This window comes from Rousettus aegyptiacus, unplaced genomic scaffold, assembly GCF_014176215.1.
Source record: "Rousettus aegyptiacus isolate mRouAeg1 unplaced genomic scaffold, mRouAeg1.p scaffold_m13_p_3, whole genome shotgun sequence".
NCBI classification, from domain to species: Eukaryota; Metazoa; Chordata; class Mammalia; order Chiroptera; family Pteropodidae; genus Rousettus; species Rousettus aegyptiacus.
In genome coordinates this window covers 67,709,784-67,722,847 of record NW_023416306.1, presented here as the reverse complement: position 1 = coordinate 67,722,847, position 13,064 = coordinate 67,709,784, and the positions used below count along the sequence as shown (strand labels likewise).

At 33.3% G+C, this 13,064-nt stretch overlaps 1 protein-coding gene across 13 annotated transcripts in view; it reads left to right on the top strand.

Annotated features, from left to right (window-relative positions):
- LINGO2 (leucine rich repeat and Ig domain containing 2) overlaps positions 1 to 13,064 on the top strand; it is a 1,061,594-nt gene that overhangs the window by 188,934 nt on the left and 859,596 nt on the right. The window contains exon 1 of one of the 13 annotated variants that reach the window (XM_036217654.1): positions 9,674 to 12,075. The exons of the other annotated variants lie outside the window; for them this stretch is intronic. The gene's annotated coding sequence lies outside the window, so the exon portion shown is untranslated. Of the gene's footprint in view, positions 1 to 9,673; positions 12,076 to 13,064 lie in introns of those variants that run through there. 13 annotated transcript variants of the gene reach the window in all.

Sequence of the window (13,064 nt, the reverse complement as noted above, 5' to 3'; positions counted from 1 at the left end):
GATATTTTGTAGAGATATTTGCATATTCACTAAATGTCCCCACAATTTTCTTTTTTATACTTCTTTAGAATCTTCACTTCTTCTTAATATATTGTATATTTCTTCTCATCTGCTACCTCACATCGTGTTAGCCTTAGTCTATATTATATCACTTTTATGAATTCCACAATTAACTTCTCAGTCTCAATAATGGAAACAAGGCTATTTACTTAATCACTAGATTTTTATAGGATTCTTCATATAAAGTAACAAAGGAGTCATCAAACATTTTATGTAAAGGACCAGATAGTAGATATTTTATGCTTTGGGAGACACGTAAGTTTTCTGCCACATATTCTTTGTTTTTCTTTGCAACCATTTAAAAATGTTAAAACTATTCTTAGCTTACCAACAATAAACAAACAGATAAACAATACATGGCCTAAACTCGACATACAGGTTGTATTATAACCTACAAAATTAGCAATATTTGAAGTTCGACTGACTGCTGAGTTGAACCGATTTCTCTTTTGTGTATCTCCAGTTATAATGTAATAGAGAAAAATAGAAGAGATATAAACATTGAAAAACAACCAAATGAATTGTCAATCTGTAGAAAATGAAAGAAACATATATAAACAAACCAAGTGAAGACACATTTTAGCTAATCTGTAACTTCATAGATTTTTTGATAGTAGTAAATGTACAGAGGAGCTCTATGTTATTAATGGTATCTATAAATTAATGTTTTTCACCTTGGGAATTATTTATTCTTAGACATTATAATGCTCAGGATTCTGTTGGAAAAAAAAAAGAAACCCCTTCCTTTGTGATACTTTATAAAGTGCTGCTACATGCAATGCTTGAAAATTACCCTATATTTCGGTATAAGAAATAGAGTAGTCATTGTGAAGATTTTACAAATAATCTTTAAAGGGCAGTAACTAAAATGTTGTTTTGTTGCAACATTGCACACTATCACGGAAATAAATGTGATGCCTCATTTTGAATATTCACCTCTTCAAACCTGGATAAGCCTCTCACCTTGGGAGATGGATTAAACCACTTGGGTTCTTAGGTGGTGTATTGTAACAAAGACAATTTTCCCTAGGACTTACAATGCTAAATTTAACTGTCAGCTTGTGGTCCTGACCTACATTGTAAAAGTTGTCAAAGTACACATAATACAAAGCTTTTACCAAGAGCAGAAATGTCCAAGCTGTCTTCTTGCACATCTCCCTTCATTTTTTACCCCTGAAGGAATTTTAAAATTATTATTGAAAGACTTAAAGGATAGTTTGTTTTAGTATAATCATCACATTTTCCTTAGCTTTGCAGTTGTTAAATTTTACAATAGATATGAATCACCTAGAGGGCTTTATTAATATGTGCATTCTTAAGTCCTTCCCTTATCTCACAGACACTGATCCAGTAATTATGACATGATGCTTAGGAGTTTGCCCTTTTTAAAGTGTTTATGATATTTCTCACATATATAATGCATAGCACCACATTTTGAGAAACACTGTTGTAACCAATATCATGCCTATATTCCTGATTATAGAAATAAAATTAAACTCTATTTTCTCTATACTTCCATATCAACTTAGGATGCTCTGCTGTGACACTTATGCCTGCCACTGAATGAAAGTATGATTTTGAAGAAGGGAAAATAGCATCTGGGTTTTCAAATCTCATTCCAATGTTCTTTGTAAATACCATGCTCCATTTTCCTAGGGCATGTCATCCTCAGACATTTGTTATCCATCTTCATATCAATTCTTCCTGAAGCTCTGTATTTAACACATAGTAGGAACTCAATAAATAAGGTGAGGTTCTTAAAAGCACCATTCAATGAAGTACTATTTTGAGTGGCAGACATGTGGTGATAACAGGAATCTGCACCTTCCAAATATGTCTGGATCCCATGTCACTTGAATTTTTCCATCATCAACATGTCTGCAACTCCAAGTAGTAAACACTTGTTTGAGTGGGATGGCTTTGTCAAGATAGGAACAGAATGAGGTTTACTTAGTGCTTTCATCCGAAGGTGGTATATTGGGGAATATGCTATTCCTCATAGCAGCAGGGAATAAAACAGGATGATATGGTTTTCAATAAAAGTCGGTGAAATTTCACGAGAACAAAATGATCTGTTGCCAAGTTAATAAACAATGTATTATTTTGAAAGTGTATTTTGAATCTCTCTAAAGAGCTTAGAGAGAAGAAAAATAAACTTGATTTAGTTTTAGATGATGTAGGCATTCCTAACTTAAAGCAGAAGACTAATCTCAGACTCAGTCACTAGATACGTGATTCTTGGTAAGTTAGTTAACATTACTGAATCCAAGTTTCTTTTATTGCAAGATGGCCCTGTGTTGCTCTTGGGGGCTTTTTGGAAGGTGAATTGAGCAAAACATGTGAAAGCACCACACATTTGTATATTGTTTATTGGGAAGCTAGCCATTTTATCCCAGATTATTAGCTATTCCAATTTGGTCATTCACTTGATGAGAAGCAATGTGTTGATATGGTTTATAATGCCAGTACCTGTGTGTTATCAATAATGTCCATGCTAGCACATCTTGACTTTTCAGTTATGTATTCTTCAGCTTTACCACTTTTTTCATGACTGCTCAATTCATTCCTGCAAACATATGTTGAAAAGTAAAATTCAGCTGAGTAAAGTTGAAGATCTGATCAGCTTTATTCAACAGTTCATGAAAAGGGCAGCATCCCATCTAGCAAATAGAAAGGAAGTCTGAAGAGCTGTACAAAATTGAAGACTTTTATAGGCAAAAAGGGGAGAAGGAGGAACAAGGGACAGTGGACAGTTTCAGACAAGGTCACCATTCTTTCAGGAACAAAAGGGGTGTATCAGGCAGTTTATCTCACTTTTGCTGACCAGGAAATTCCAGACTGATTGGTTAAGATTACAATTCTGGAAGAGGCTGGAACTACAATTAGATTAGATGTTAAATCTATGTTTGCTGACATAGAGCTTACCACAAGTGAGTTCATTTGGGGACTGTTGTCTCTTTTTAAAACACATATTCATCGAGGACTTATTATGGGCCAGAACAATCTTAGGTACTGATAATGCAACAGTGACCAAAATAGTAAAATATACTTATTCTCATGGAGTTTACATTCTGCTATGTGAGGAAGATCTTGATAATAAACAGATAAATGAATAAAATATGTAGTATGACAGATGGTTATAAATATGGTATAGGAAAAGAAAGCACAGAGTATGAATAAGGAGCTAGAGGTCTAAAATTTTAAATGAGATGAGCTTGGGGGAGTACACTGAGGGGTAACTTTTGAGTAAAGAATGAAAGCAGGGCCTAGACCATATAGAGAAGAGCAGTCCAGGTAGCGGATAGCAAGAGCTAAGGCTCTGAGGTGCATGCATGCCTAGTGTTTTTAAGAACAGCAAAGCAGCTAGTGAGGCTAAAATGGAGTGAGCAAAAGGGAAAATAGTAGGAGATAACATGATCTCCTCTAGAGAGGTCAGGGAAGATAGACTTGGGATGAGAGGTGCAGATTTTATAAGGCTTTGTATGCCATTATAGAGACTTTGAGTATGAATGAGGTGAGAAGCATGAGTAGGTTTTGAGCAAAAGACTGATATCGTCTAATTTAATTAAAAAAATGATTCTGGCTACTACTGAAAACAGATTATAGAAACATACAGATGAGAGCAGGAAGACCTCTATAAGAATGTCCTGCAATATTTCAGGTGAGATGATGACAGTTTGAGCCTACATGGTTTTGATGGAGGTGGAGAGTAGTATCAAAATTCTGAATGTGTTTTGAAGGTAAACTCATGCCATTCAGTGATAGATTGAATGTGTGAAAGAGAACAAGTTGTTTTTTTGTTTGTTTGTTTGTGTGTGTGTGTGTATTTCTGCCTAAGTATTCAAAAAAAATTGTCTTTAAATGGAAACACTATTGGAAGAGCAAGTTGAGTTGGGAAGAGCAAAGATCAAGAAATTGCTTGTATTTCTGATAGAGTTATGATAAATACTATGTTTTCATTTGAAAATTTCAAAATGGTTTGGGCTATACAGCATAAAGCATTTAAAAATGAATATGGTTGATATACATGGTTTTAGTGTTTTGTTCTCACTGTATTTGGACTCCATTCTCATGTTTTGTTATTACTGGCCTGGCATTGGGTGGCTGGCTTTATATGTGAACACTGTCTTCGTATACCATCAAATTTGACAGTTTATATTATGAAGCAATATGTTCTTTAAGTTAGAATGTGGATAAGTACATTCATTTTGTCTAATACACATTTGTAGTCATAGACAAATTCATAATGTGACCAACATTATTATCATGTGCATTGTTTTAATTAGTGGATTTGCTCAATTTTTAACTTTATTTTATGGGATCGATGTATACATTTTTTTTTTGTAATAGCAAGACACAGTCCTATATGTATACCTGAATAAATATTGCTCAACTAGCCTGCTAGATATTAGAATACAATTCTATTAAAACATTCCAAGGCTCTAATTATCTGTCATCTACCATCTATCATCTCTCTATCATCTATCATTTATCTAATCAGAATGGTTTATATATATGTATATATATACACTAATGTTGACATATTTCCCTGCATATATGTAATATACTTGGATATGCATGTCTATTGAACTGGATACTTAGACAAACACTAAGACAACCACAACAGAAGAAGGACAGAGGTGAAATTCAGAATAAGAAAGCAGAAATATAGAGGAGAAGAAAACCAACAGAGATTCTCGATTGTGTTGGAATTTCCAGTTTTTAGTGCCCAGCCTCATGCCTGCTCTTGGATTCTAGAGTCTTCCATTTCCATGTACCAAAAGGAAGGGGGGGGGGGGTGGAGATCAAAATGGTTTGTATGATTCTTATGATTTTTGGAATCAAAAGTATCTTAATATATGACTGCATACTTTTACAGTCTAAAAGGAGAATATCACTTTTTTTTAAGTCAGTAACCAATTTATTTTGTCTTTAGAATGTTTATGTTAAAAACATTTTTTCTAGGGTAAAATAGAAAAATAATTTTGTTTCATTTGTTATCTTGTTTGTGTTCTTTTTGTTTTAAGACTTAGTTGAAATCCTACGCATTGATCAAAGAAAAAAAAAAGCTTTGGGGAAAGAAGTTGGTAGTAAATTCCACTGTGGTAGCCAAAACTACCATTTTATTTTCTATAAGTTTAAAAGGAAACAAAATACTCTCAACATTTATTGAGTATGTAATGTGTGTCAGCCGTTGTGCAAAGTACATAATCTATTTTAATCCCACTTTCTGGTCAACATTATCTAAGGTATTATTTTTGTTTTATAAAATGAGGAAACTAAGAATTGATTGGGTTTCTTCTCCCCAAGGTCTCACATTGTTGACTGGAAAAAAGATGCAAAACTTTAAAAACCACTACAATATATCTTATCATGGGCATAGAAATTTCCAAGAGATTTTATTGCATGAATATACTGTTGGTTGACTGTTAATATAGCCCCCAAGTACTATTTTCAGTTACAGTTGTACCAGTTTCACTCTAGAAAGATGAAAAATAATGTAGGCTGCCAAAACAGTTAATTTTACATTCAACTTAATAATTCGTTCCAATGTTTGACAATGGTCTACATCTAATATTTAAAGACTTTGAGCTTAAGGGAGTTTTTATATTAGTCTTAATTCTCTAAAAAGTATTTTTTCCCATTATATACATTTCCATTTCAATTTCCACTATATACATAATGGGTATATACACCTTATTCCAAATAACACCTTTTTGCATCAATAGGACATGAAAGAAAATCACATTTCCTGTCATCTCTAACTGGATGAAATCAATTTCTTCATTCTTCTAGCAGTTCTGGTTTTCCAGCCTTGTGGTCATGGAAATGGCTTCCCCTGAATCTTTTCCAGCTTTCCATAGATCCCAGCAGTTTTGGAATCCAGAAGGCTTCAATTTCAAGACGACCATATTATTATACTACTTATTTGGAAATTCAGCTCTCAATTAACCTAGTGTCAAATTTCAGCTGAATGTGTCACAAGCTATTTTTTGACACTAGAATATAAAATCATCAGTGTCAAGGTATAGTTGGTCCAATTATATTTTGGCTGCAGCTCAACTCACTAATATCCACCCACTGGGGGATAAAATAGTGTCTTATGATATCGTCTTACATATATATGCAATGTATGTGTGTATATATATATATATATATATATATATAGAGAGAGAGAGAGAGAGAGAGAGAGAGAGAGAGAGAGAGAGAAATAACTTACATGCAAATTTATTTTAGTTTGAGCTCTGATTTAACCATATATTAGTCTTGAGAAATCATCCATCAGGCCAATACAGTAAACTGTGCCATAACACTATAGGTGATGTCTGTGAAATCCAATAGCATAAATATCAAGCCCCTATTATTGTAAGATTAAAGAAATTCATATTTTTAATCAGTCTATGTTTTTAAAAATTATAAATTATATATAAGTGACTTCTACTGTTATGCATATATCAGTATAGACTGTAAAATAAACTGAGAAGGTCCTCAGTGATTATGAAGTAACTACTTCTGAAGGCCATTTCCTCCTGAAAGACAAAGACTTTAACATGTGTTGACTGAGAAGGGGACCGATGCAAGACAGGAGCCAATCTCCAATTGTATTATGTGTAGAACCAAACTCCGCTTATCAGGTGGTGTATTACACAGCTTGCATTATTGCTGGCCACAATCTTGCCAAGTGAATAATCCTAGGATTTTATGCATGTTTGTAAAATTCTTTTTTGTTCATTGTATCTGAGTTTCAGGAAGATTGCTAATTTTATCTAATTATTGAAATCAGTTAGAGACCTCCTAATCAGCAAAAGATGACAAGTTGACCTATGTTGATTTTCAAATGTTAACATTTTAAAAATATTTATAAACACTGAGTGAAATGACACCATATCACTATAGTTCTTTCCTCTCAATAAAGTATGAATTGCTACTAAGCCTCAACCCACATTTTCTGACTAATTCCAGTCATCTGCCAATGAGTCTGCTAGATATTTTATATTGTGGGTTAATGAGAATTGATGGACCATTTTATTTCTTTCTTCCTCAGAACTTGAGTATAAATATCAGCTCAGGAAGAAACCTTTTTTTTTTTATCTTTTTTAACTGATGCATCCTTTCTTGAACTGCAGTTTAGAAAATACCAGTAACTGTGTGTTTTGGCTTTTTTAGAGCTTAACGCTTTTATGACTTAATGATAATATCTTATATAACTGATCTATCACTATTTTGAAATGGTTTCACTATAGATAATATAGTGGAGAAATTCAACATGATGCTGCCTTTTTGTCACAACATGTACTGGTAAAAGTGTCTGAAAACAAATGCAGTTTTCATTGCTTAGTACTTGAGAATTGGTGGTTGTGCAATGTTGAATGAGTTTACATTCTTATGTGGTGCGCTTTTCTGCTCATCTGTATCAATAGGCATGAACTTCCCAAAGTACAGATTTTAGATCTAATTTCCTCCAGCTCATGGTATGAAATTGAATGAGCTAAATATTTGCTGCCTCTGATATGGTTTAGGATTCACATTTACATTAGGCATAAAATGTACAGTTGAGGTCGGCTGTCTAGGGTTCTAAATTGTAACTATATTTAAAGAAAAAATTTAGGTCAAGTACTCTCAAAGCTATCAAAAACAAGGACATTTACTTATGGGATACTGAGAAAGCAGCCTCTTGATCTTTAATAATGTCTCAGTCCTACTGTTTATTCTCTGATAAGTGCATCTGGACTTGTCGAAGGAGAATCACAGCCAGACCCATAGAAGAACAGTGGGATTTATTTCCTAGTTTGACAGCAGTACTAATAAGAACCTGGAAGAAGGACAGTTGAAAAATTAAGTTAATTTAGACAAAGTCCAATAAAACCAATCACCTAATATATTCTGAAATTGATATAGTCAGTGCTGAAGACTTAATTTTTAAGTAATTAATATATGATCAAGAAAATAGCATTTGGTCATCTGTAATTTCATGTTTCTTTTGCTGACAATAGACTACTAATATGCCTGACATATACTTTTGAGATTTCAGGGAAACTTGCTGTCTTTGATGATCGATTTGTGCAAATCTATGGGGCAGTGCAATTCCTAAGGTGACTGCTTTAGTCAGTCAAGGCAAAGACCTAATCTTAAGATCTTTAAATGGATAGAAAAGTATTGAATCCAATGAGTAATAGAATATTAAGGTGCATATAATTTTGTTTAATGAAACCGCAGGTTTTATGTGTGCCCAATTGGGTTGGATGTTGCAAATAATTTTAAATACCAGACCTGTCTCTACTTTGGCAGGAAGGAGGGGATGCCATTTCACAACCATATGTCATTGAAAAGTGGCACTGGACATTGATTGACAAATTCCAGGTCTCAAAGCAGAATTTTTAAGGCTAGTAGTTTTTTTTTGCCCCCTAAAATTAAAAGTTATGCCCCAGTCATCCTGGCAACTCCATATACTACTGAATTGATTTTACATTAATTATCTGAGTCATTATCTGAATGATATTCATAGATCATCTCTTCCCTTCCCTCTTCTCACCTACTCTGATTTCCTCAGTGAGCAAATCACCTGATGACTTATAAATACATATCTCCAACTTTAAAGTTCCCTGAACTCCGGAATTCTAAATTCAACTTCCTACTTAAATGTCCAGTAGACATTCCAAACTCACTGTATACAAATATGAACTTCTAAATTTATGAACCCGCAAAAAAAAAAAAAGAGAAAAGAAAAAGAATCTTATGTTACATAATATCTACTTCATCTCTTTTAGAGACAACTCTCCTCTTGATTACTCCATGTAAAAATCCTCAAAATCATTCATTACTTTTCTTTTTCCTTCATACTCACATCACTTCATCACTGAATCCTTTCAGTTCTTTTTTGAAAACATATCCAAAAACCAACCTTCTCTCACTATCCCTATCGCTACTACCCTGGTCCTTACCTGGGTTATTACAGCAGCCTTCTGATTGGTCTCCCTGCTTCCACCTTTGCCTGATTATAGTCTTTTCTCAACATTGAAGCCATTTAATCTTGTTAAATCTCAAACCAACTCAAAACCATCTAATGGCTCCCCATTTGTCTCAGGTGAAATGCCATAGACCTATGATATTCTATTGCCTTTCAGACTTTATCTTCTACTTTTATCTCTCTTGTTGCCTTTATTTCAGATGTAATTGTTGGCACTGGATACACCGCCTGCCTCAGGTCTTTCCACTTCCTGCTACTTTTGTTTAGAATGTTTTCCTTAGGTTTCTCTCTTTCCTTTGAAGACTTTGCTCAGATGTTAACTTTTTAATGAGGCATGCACTGACCACTCTGTATAAAACTGTGACTCTTATCACAGGACTTTCAATACAGTTCATTATGCCCTATTATTTTTACCATGGTGTTGATCTTCTTTTACGTATAATTTCCTACCATGTTACGTTTATTATTATTTATTTATATTTTCCCACTAAAATGTGATGTCCACAAGGGCAGGAATTTTTCTCTTTGTTCATTGATGTATAAAATTCATATATGACTCTTGATTGAATGAAAGAATGCATATATTATGTTCTTTATATCTTTGTGGTGCTACATTCTCTTTCTTTCTGATTTATGGCAAGAATCTCTTATGTTCTCTTGGGAGTACATGTCTACAGGAAAATGTTACCCACAGGCATATGGCTTAATCACATTATGTTCTGGTTTGATAATAAAGAGCTGATTTTTATGTCCAGATTTTTTCCCCCAAGGTGTCATCAGCTTTACTAAAGTTGTGCTTTATAATTCAAAATTAATACCAGTACCAAGAAACATAAGGATAATGTATTAATACCTAAAAAAATAATAAAACTTGTGAGAGATTTAATTCATCCCCTAATTTATACTTAAAAAGAGAAGTATAATTTATCTAGAAGTCATATATTACCTTCCTGTTAAATACCAGGCCTCGTTGTGGTTTTGGAGGTACAAAAGTGACTGCAACATTATTTTTACCTTCAAGAAACATTTAGTCTTGTAGGTAAGATAGGTAAGAAAATATTAATCTCACTGCAATGAGATTTCTATTTTAATAAGAAACACTTGAAGAAGCTCTGCTTGAGATTGAGCTTTGGAAAAGTCGCTTGGGACAAGTTGTGCTTCTTTATCTCTTAGTTCATTGTAACAGGATGAAAGGGGATGTAGGCTTTGTAACAACGGGAAAGGAGAGGCAGCCCACCCACTCCAGCAAAAACTTAGCATGTCTGTTTTCTGTGAGTATAAAGGATTTTTTTTTTTATTCAATGAACCATTTTCAATTGCATATTGACAGCCACTCTGTGATACACGGGATAGATGTTAAATGTTACATATTTGTTTATAATTTTATAGTATTCTTACTGATTTCATTAGTCCGAGATAAAAGTATGACTAAAAACACCACTTTGGATTGTCAAAGTATCACAAACTTGAGAATTGAATCTAATGTTCAATTTGATATACGTGACTTCATTAAGGCATGTATACTATTGCACAAAGCAGAGCGGTGTATGCTTAAAATAATTTTAGGGTTTTGATAAAGCATTCTTAGTAAAACTTATTGGAAAATGATCAAGCAATTGCTTAAATCTTCTGTAATCTCTTTCTATCTACCATCCAACTATTTTTAGCTATAGAGATAGAAAAAGAAGAAACAGACTATATGCCACACATCTTACATTTTGAGGGATATGAAAACATCTGTTGTCTTCATGTTTATCAGAAATAAATCCTAACCATCTGACAAGACTATGTTCATGGGTTATAAGATTTTTCCCTTAGTTCTCCAGTCAACTCAGACTACTAGTCGATCTTATTGCCAAGGGGAATAGAAAGTGATAAAGCATATCTGGATGATGTAGGCAACAAGAAGTTGGAATCAAATAGTGATAACGCAATTAGCCGATGGAACTGGCTTCTCATTTTGAAGGGGAAAGATGACTTAAATGTAGCAAAATGCTTAAGTTCACATTTGGTTTTATTGTTCTTACATTTATATCCAAAAATAAAACAAGGGCTCTTTCCCTCTGCTTCAGTTTTCTCATTTTCTTCAGTCCCAGAGTAACAGGTTCTTGGCCTAGTGGTTGAATGTTTTCTATTCTCCAACACCAATTTTCCTTCCAATATTCTTTTAGTTTTTTTTTTTTTTTAAGGTTCCAATTCATGCCATTTTCCTAAGTTGGTCAAAAAATAATTATTTGGGAACCACGTTAGGTATAAAAACTAGGTTATGCTCTCAACTTAGAGTGTGAAATTAGGGCACTGAGTTTTTAAAACAGATTTGCACAAGGCAAATGAGAACAGGACTGCGCCCTGAAGGGGCCCACATGATAGAAGATTTTTATTGTGAGATGGTTTGCACTGGAAACACAGCCCAGTCCCAGGCATTCAGGCTACAAGTAAGGACACTTAAATTTTTAACCCTAACACTGTTACATACTAAGCTATTCAAGTTACGGAGTCACTTGATAACTCTGTGGATTAGTTCATTTATTAAATAGGAATGATACTGTGTACAATTTCACACAGTGATTGTGAGGCTTAATATATAATTAGCACATGTTCATTTAAATGCTAGTTTTACATCCACATTTGTTTTATCTGAAAAAAATATACGGATTATATTAAATAAATATACAAGAGCATTTGGAAAGGAGTCAACATCTAAGGATAAAAAAAAAACACTACTAAATATCATCATGTGATCATCTAACACTTTGTTCATGGTCTTTCGAAGGCAAAAGGGCTTTGATTCTTATGCTGCATCTCAACCTCCCTTATACATTTTTTTTTTCCTAAACCTTGCTTTCCATGCTCCAGTCATTTTATTTTACGTCTTGGTTTCACAGGATAAGTACATTCAGCAGAAGCGTGAGAGAAAATCGCTTTCAATCTCAACTTCTATGTCAAGAAGCCTATAGGGCTTTGCCAATCAACTTCCTCTGGCCAAACTTTGTAGAAGATGCTGAAAAGGGGATTTCCATCTATACAGAGATTACCTGAATCAATAGGTGTGTGGATCTGAGCTCCTATAGACACACGAGTGGGATAAAGCTAGAGTCATTCAAATTGGCTTGGGGAGTTTTTAACGTTTGCTTCACATAAGCATCCCACCCAAAGAAATTCCTACTTCAGTTTCCCCCATGTAACCCTTAAGACAAATTCAGGCCTGATAATTACTTTGACAAATAGATAGATTTATTTGAAGTTTTGTTTGTTTGTTTGTTTGTTTGTTTGTTTTATGAAGTTGCTTCTTGTTTGACCAGGAGAGCGTGATCATTACTTCCAGCTGGTAAGGACATTTCATAAATATTAGAGGGGTATTTTAAGGTATTCTAAATAGAACAAGGGAGCACAAGTGATTTAAAAAAATTTTTGGATGTTCTCATTAAATAATTTAAATGTAGGTTAAGCAAGAAAATCTATTATTTTGACCCTCATCAAGTTAGCTTTCTTAAAGTATATTTATAAATGTTTATCCCTTAGAAAAGATAATATGGTAGTAATAATTAAATCATCTCATTACAAAACTTGCAGTGACACAGAATCATGATTCTGAACATTAATCTTCATTGTTCAGTGATTTAAATATGCAGATGATTGTAATGAATGTTTTCTTATGCCTGGGTATACTTTGAAATTTGATTTTTAAAATTTTTTCTTGAAGTAAAATCTTAATATTAGTTTATTTCTTTGAAAAAGAAGAGATTATATTGTCAATAATTGATTTCAATATTCTTATTTGAATGTTCTGGTTTTAATAAAAATCATGTCATAATTTTATGTTAATTATTTTTTTACTGAGTCAAAATTATTGTTGACTTTAATACTTTATATTAAATATTGATTTAATTAATAAAATCTGAAATTCACTTTCTTAATGTTAGGTTGAAACTCATGCCCCTTTTACTCTTTTACTATTTTTGGTATATAAAATGACAATTCAACTCCAAAAGAGAGACGATTTAGCTGTTTTACACTTTATTTTTAAATTTTATTT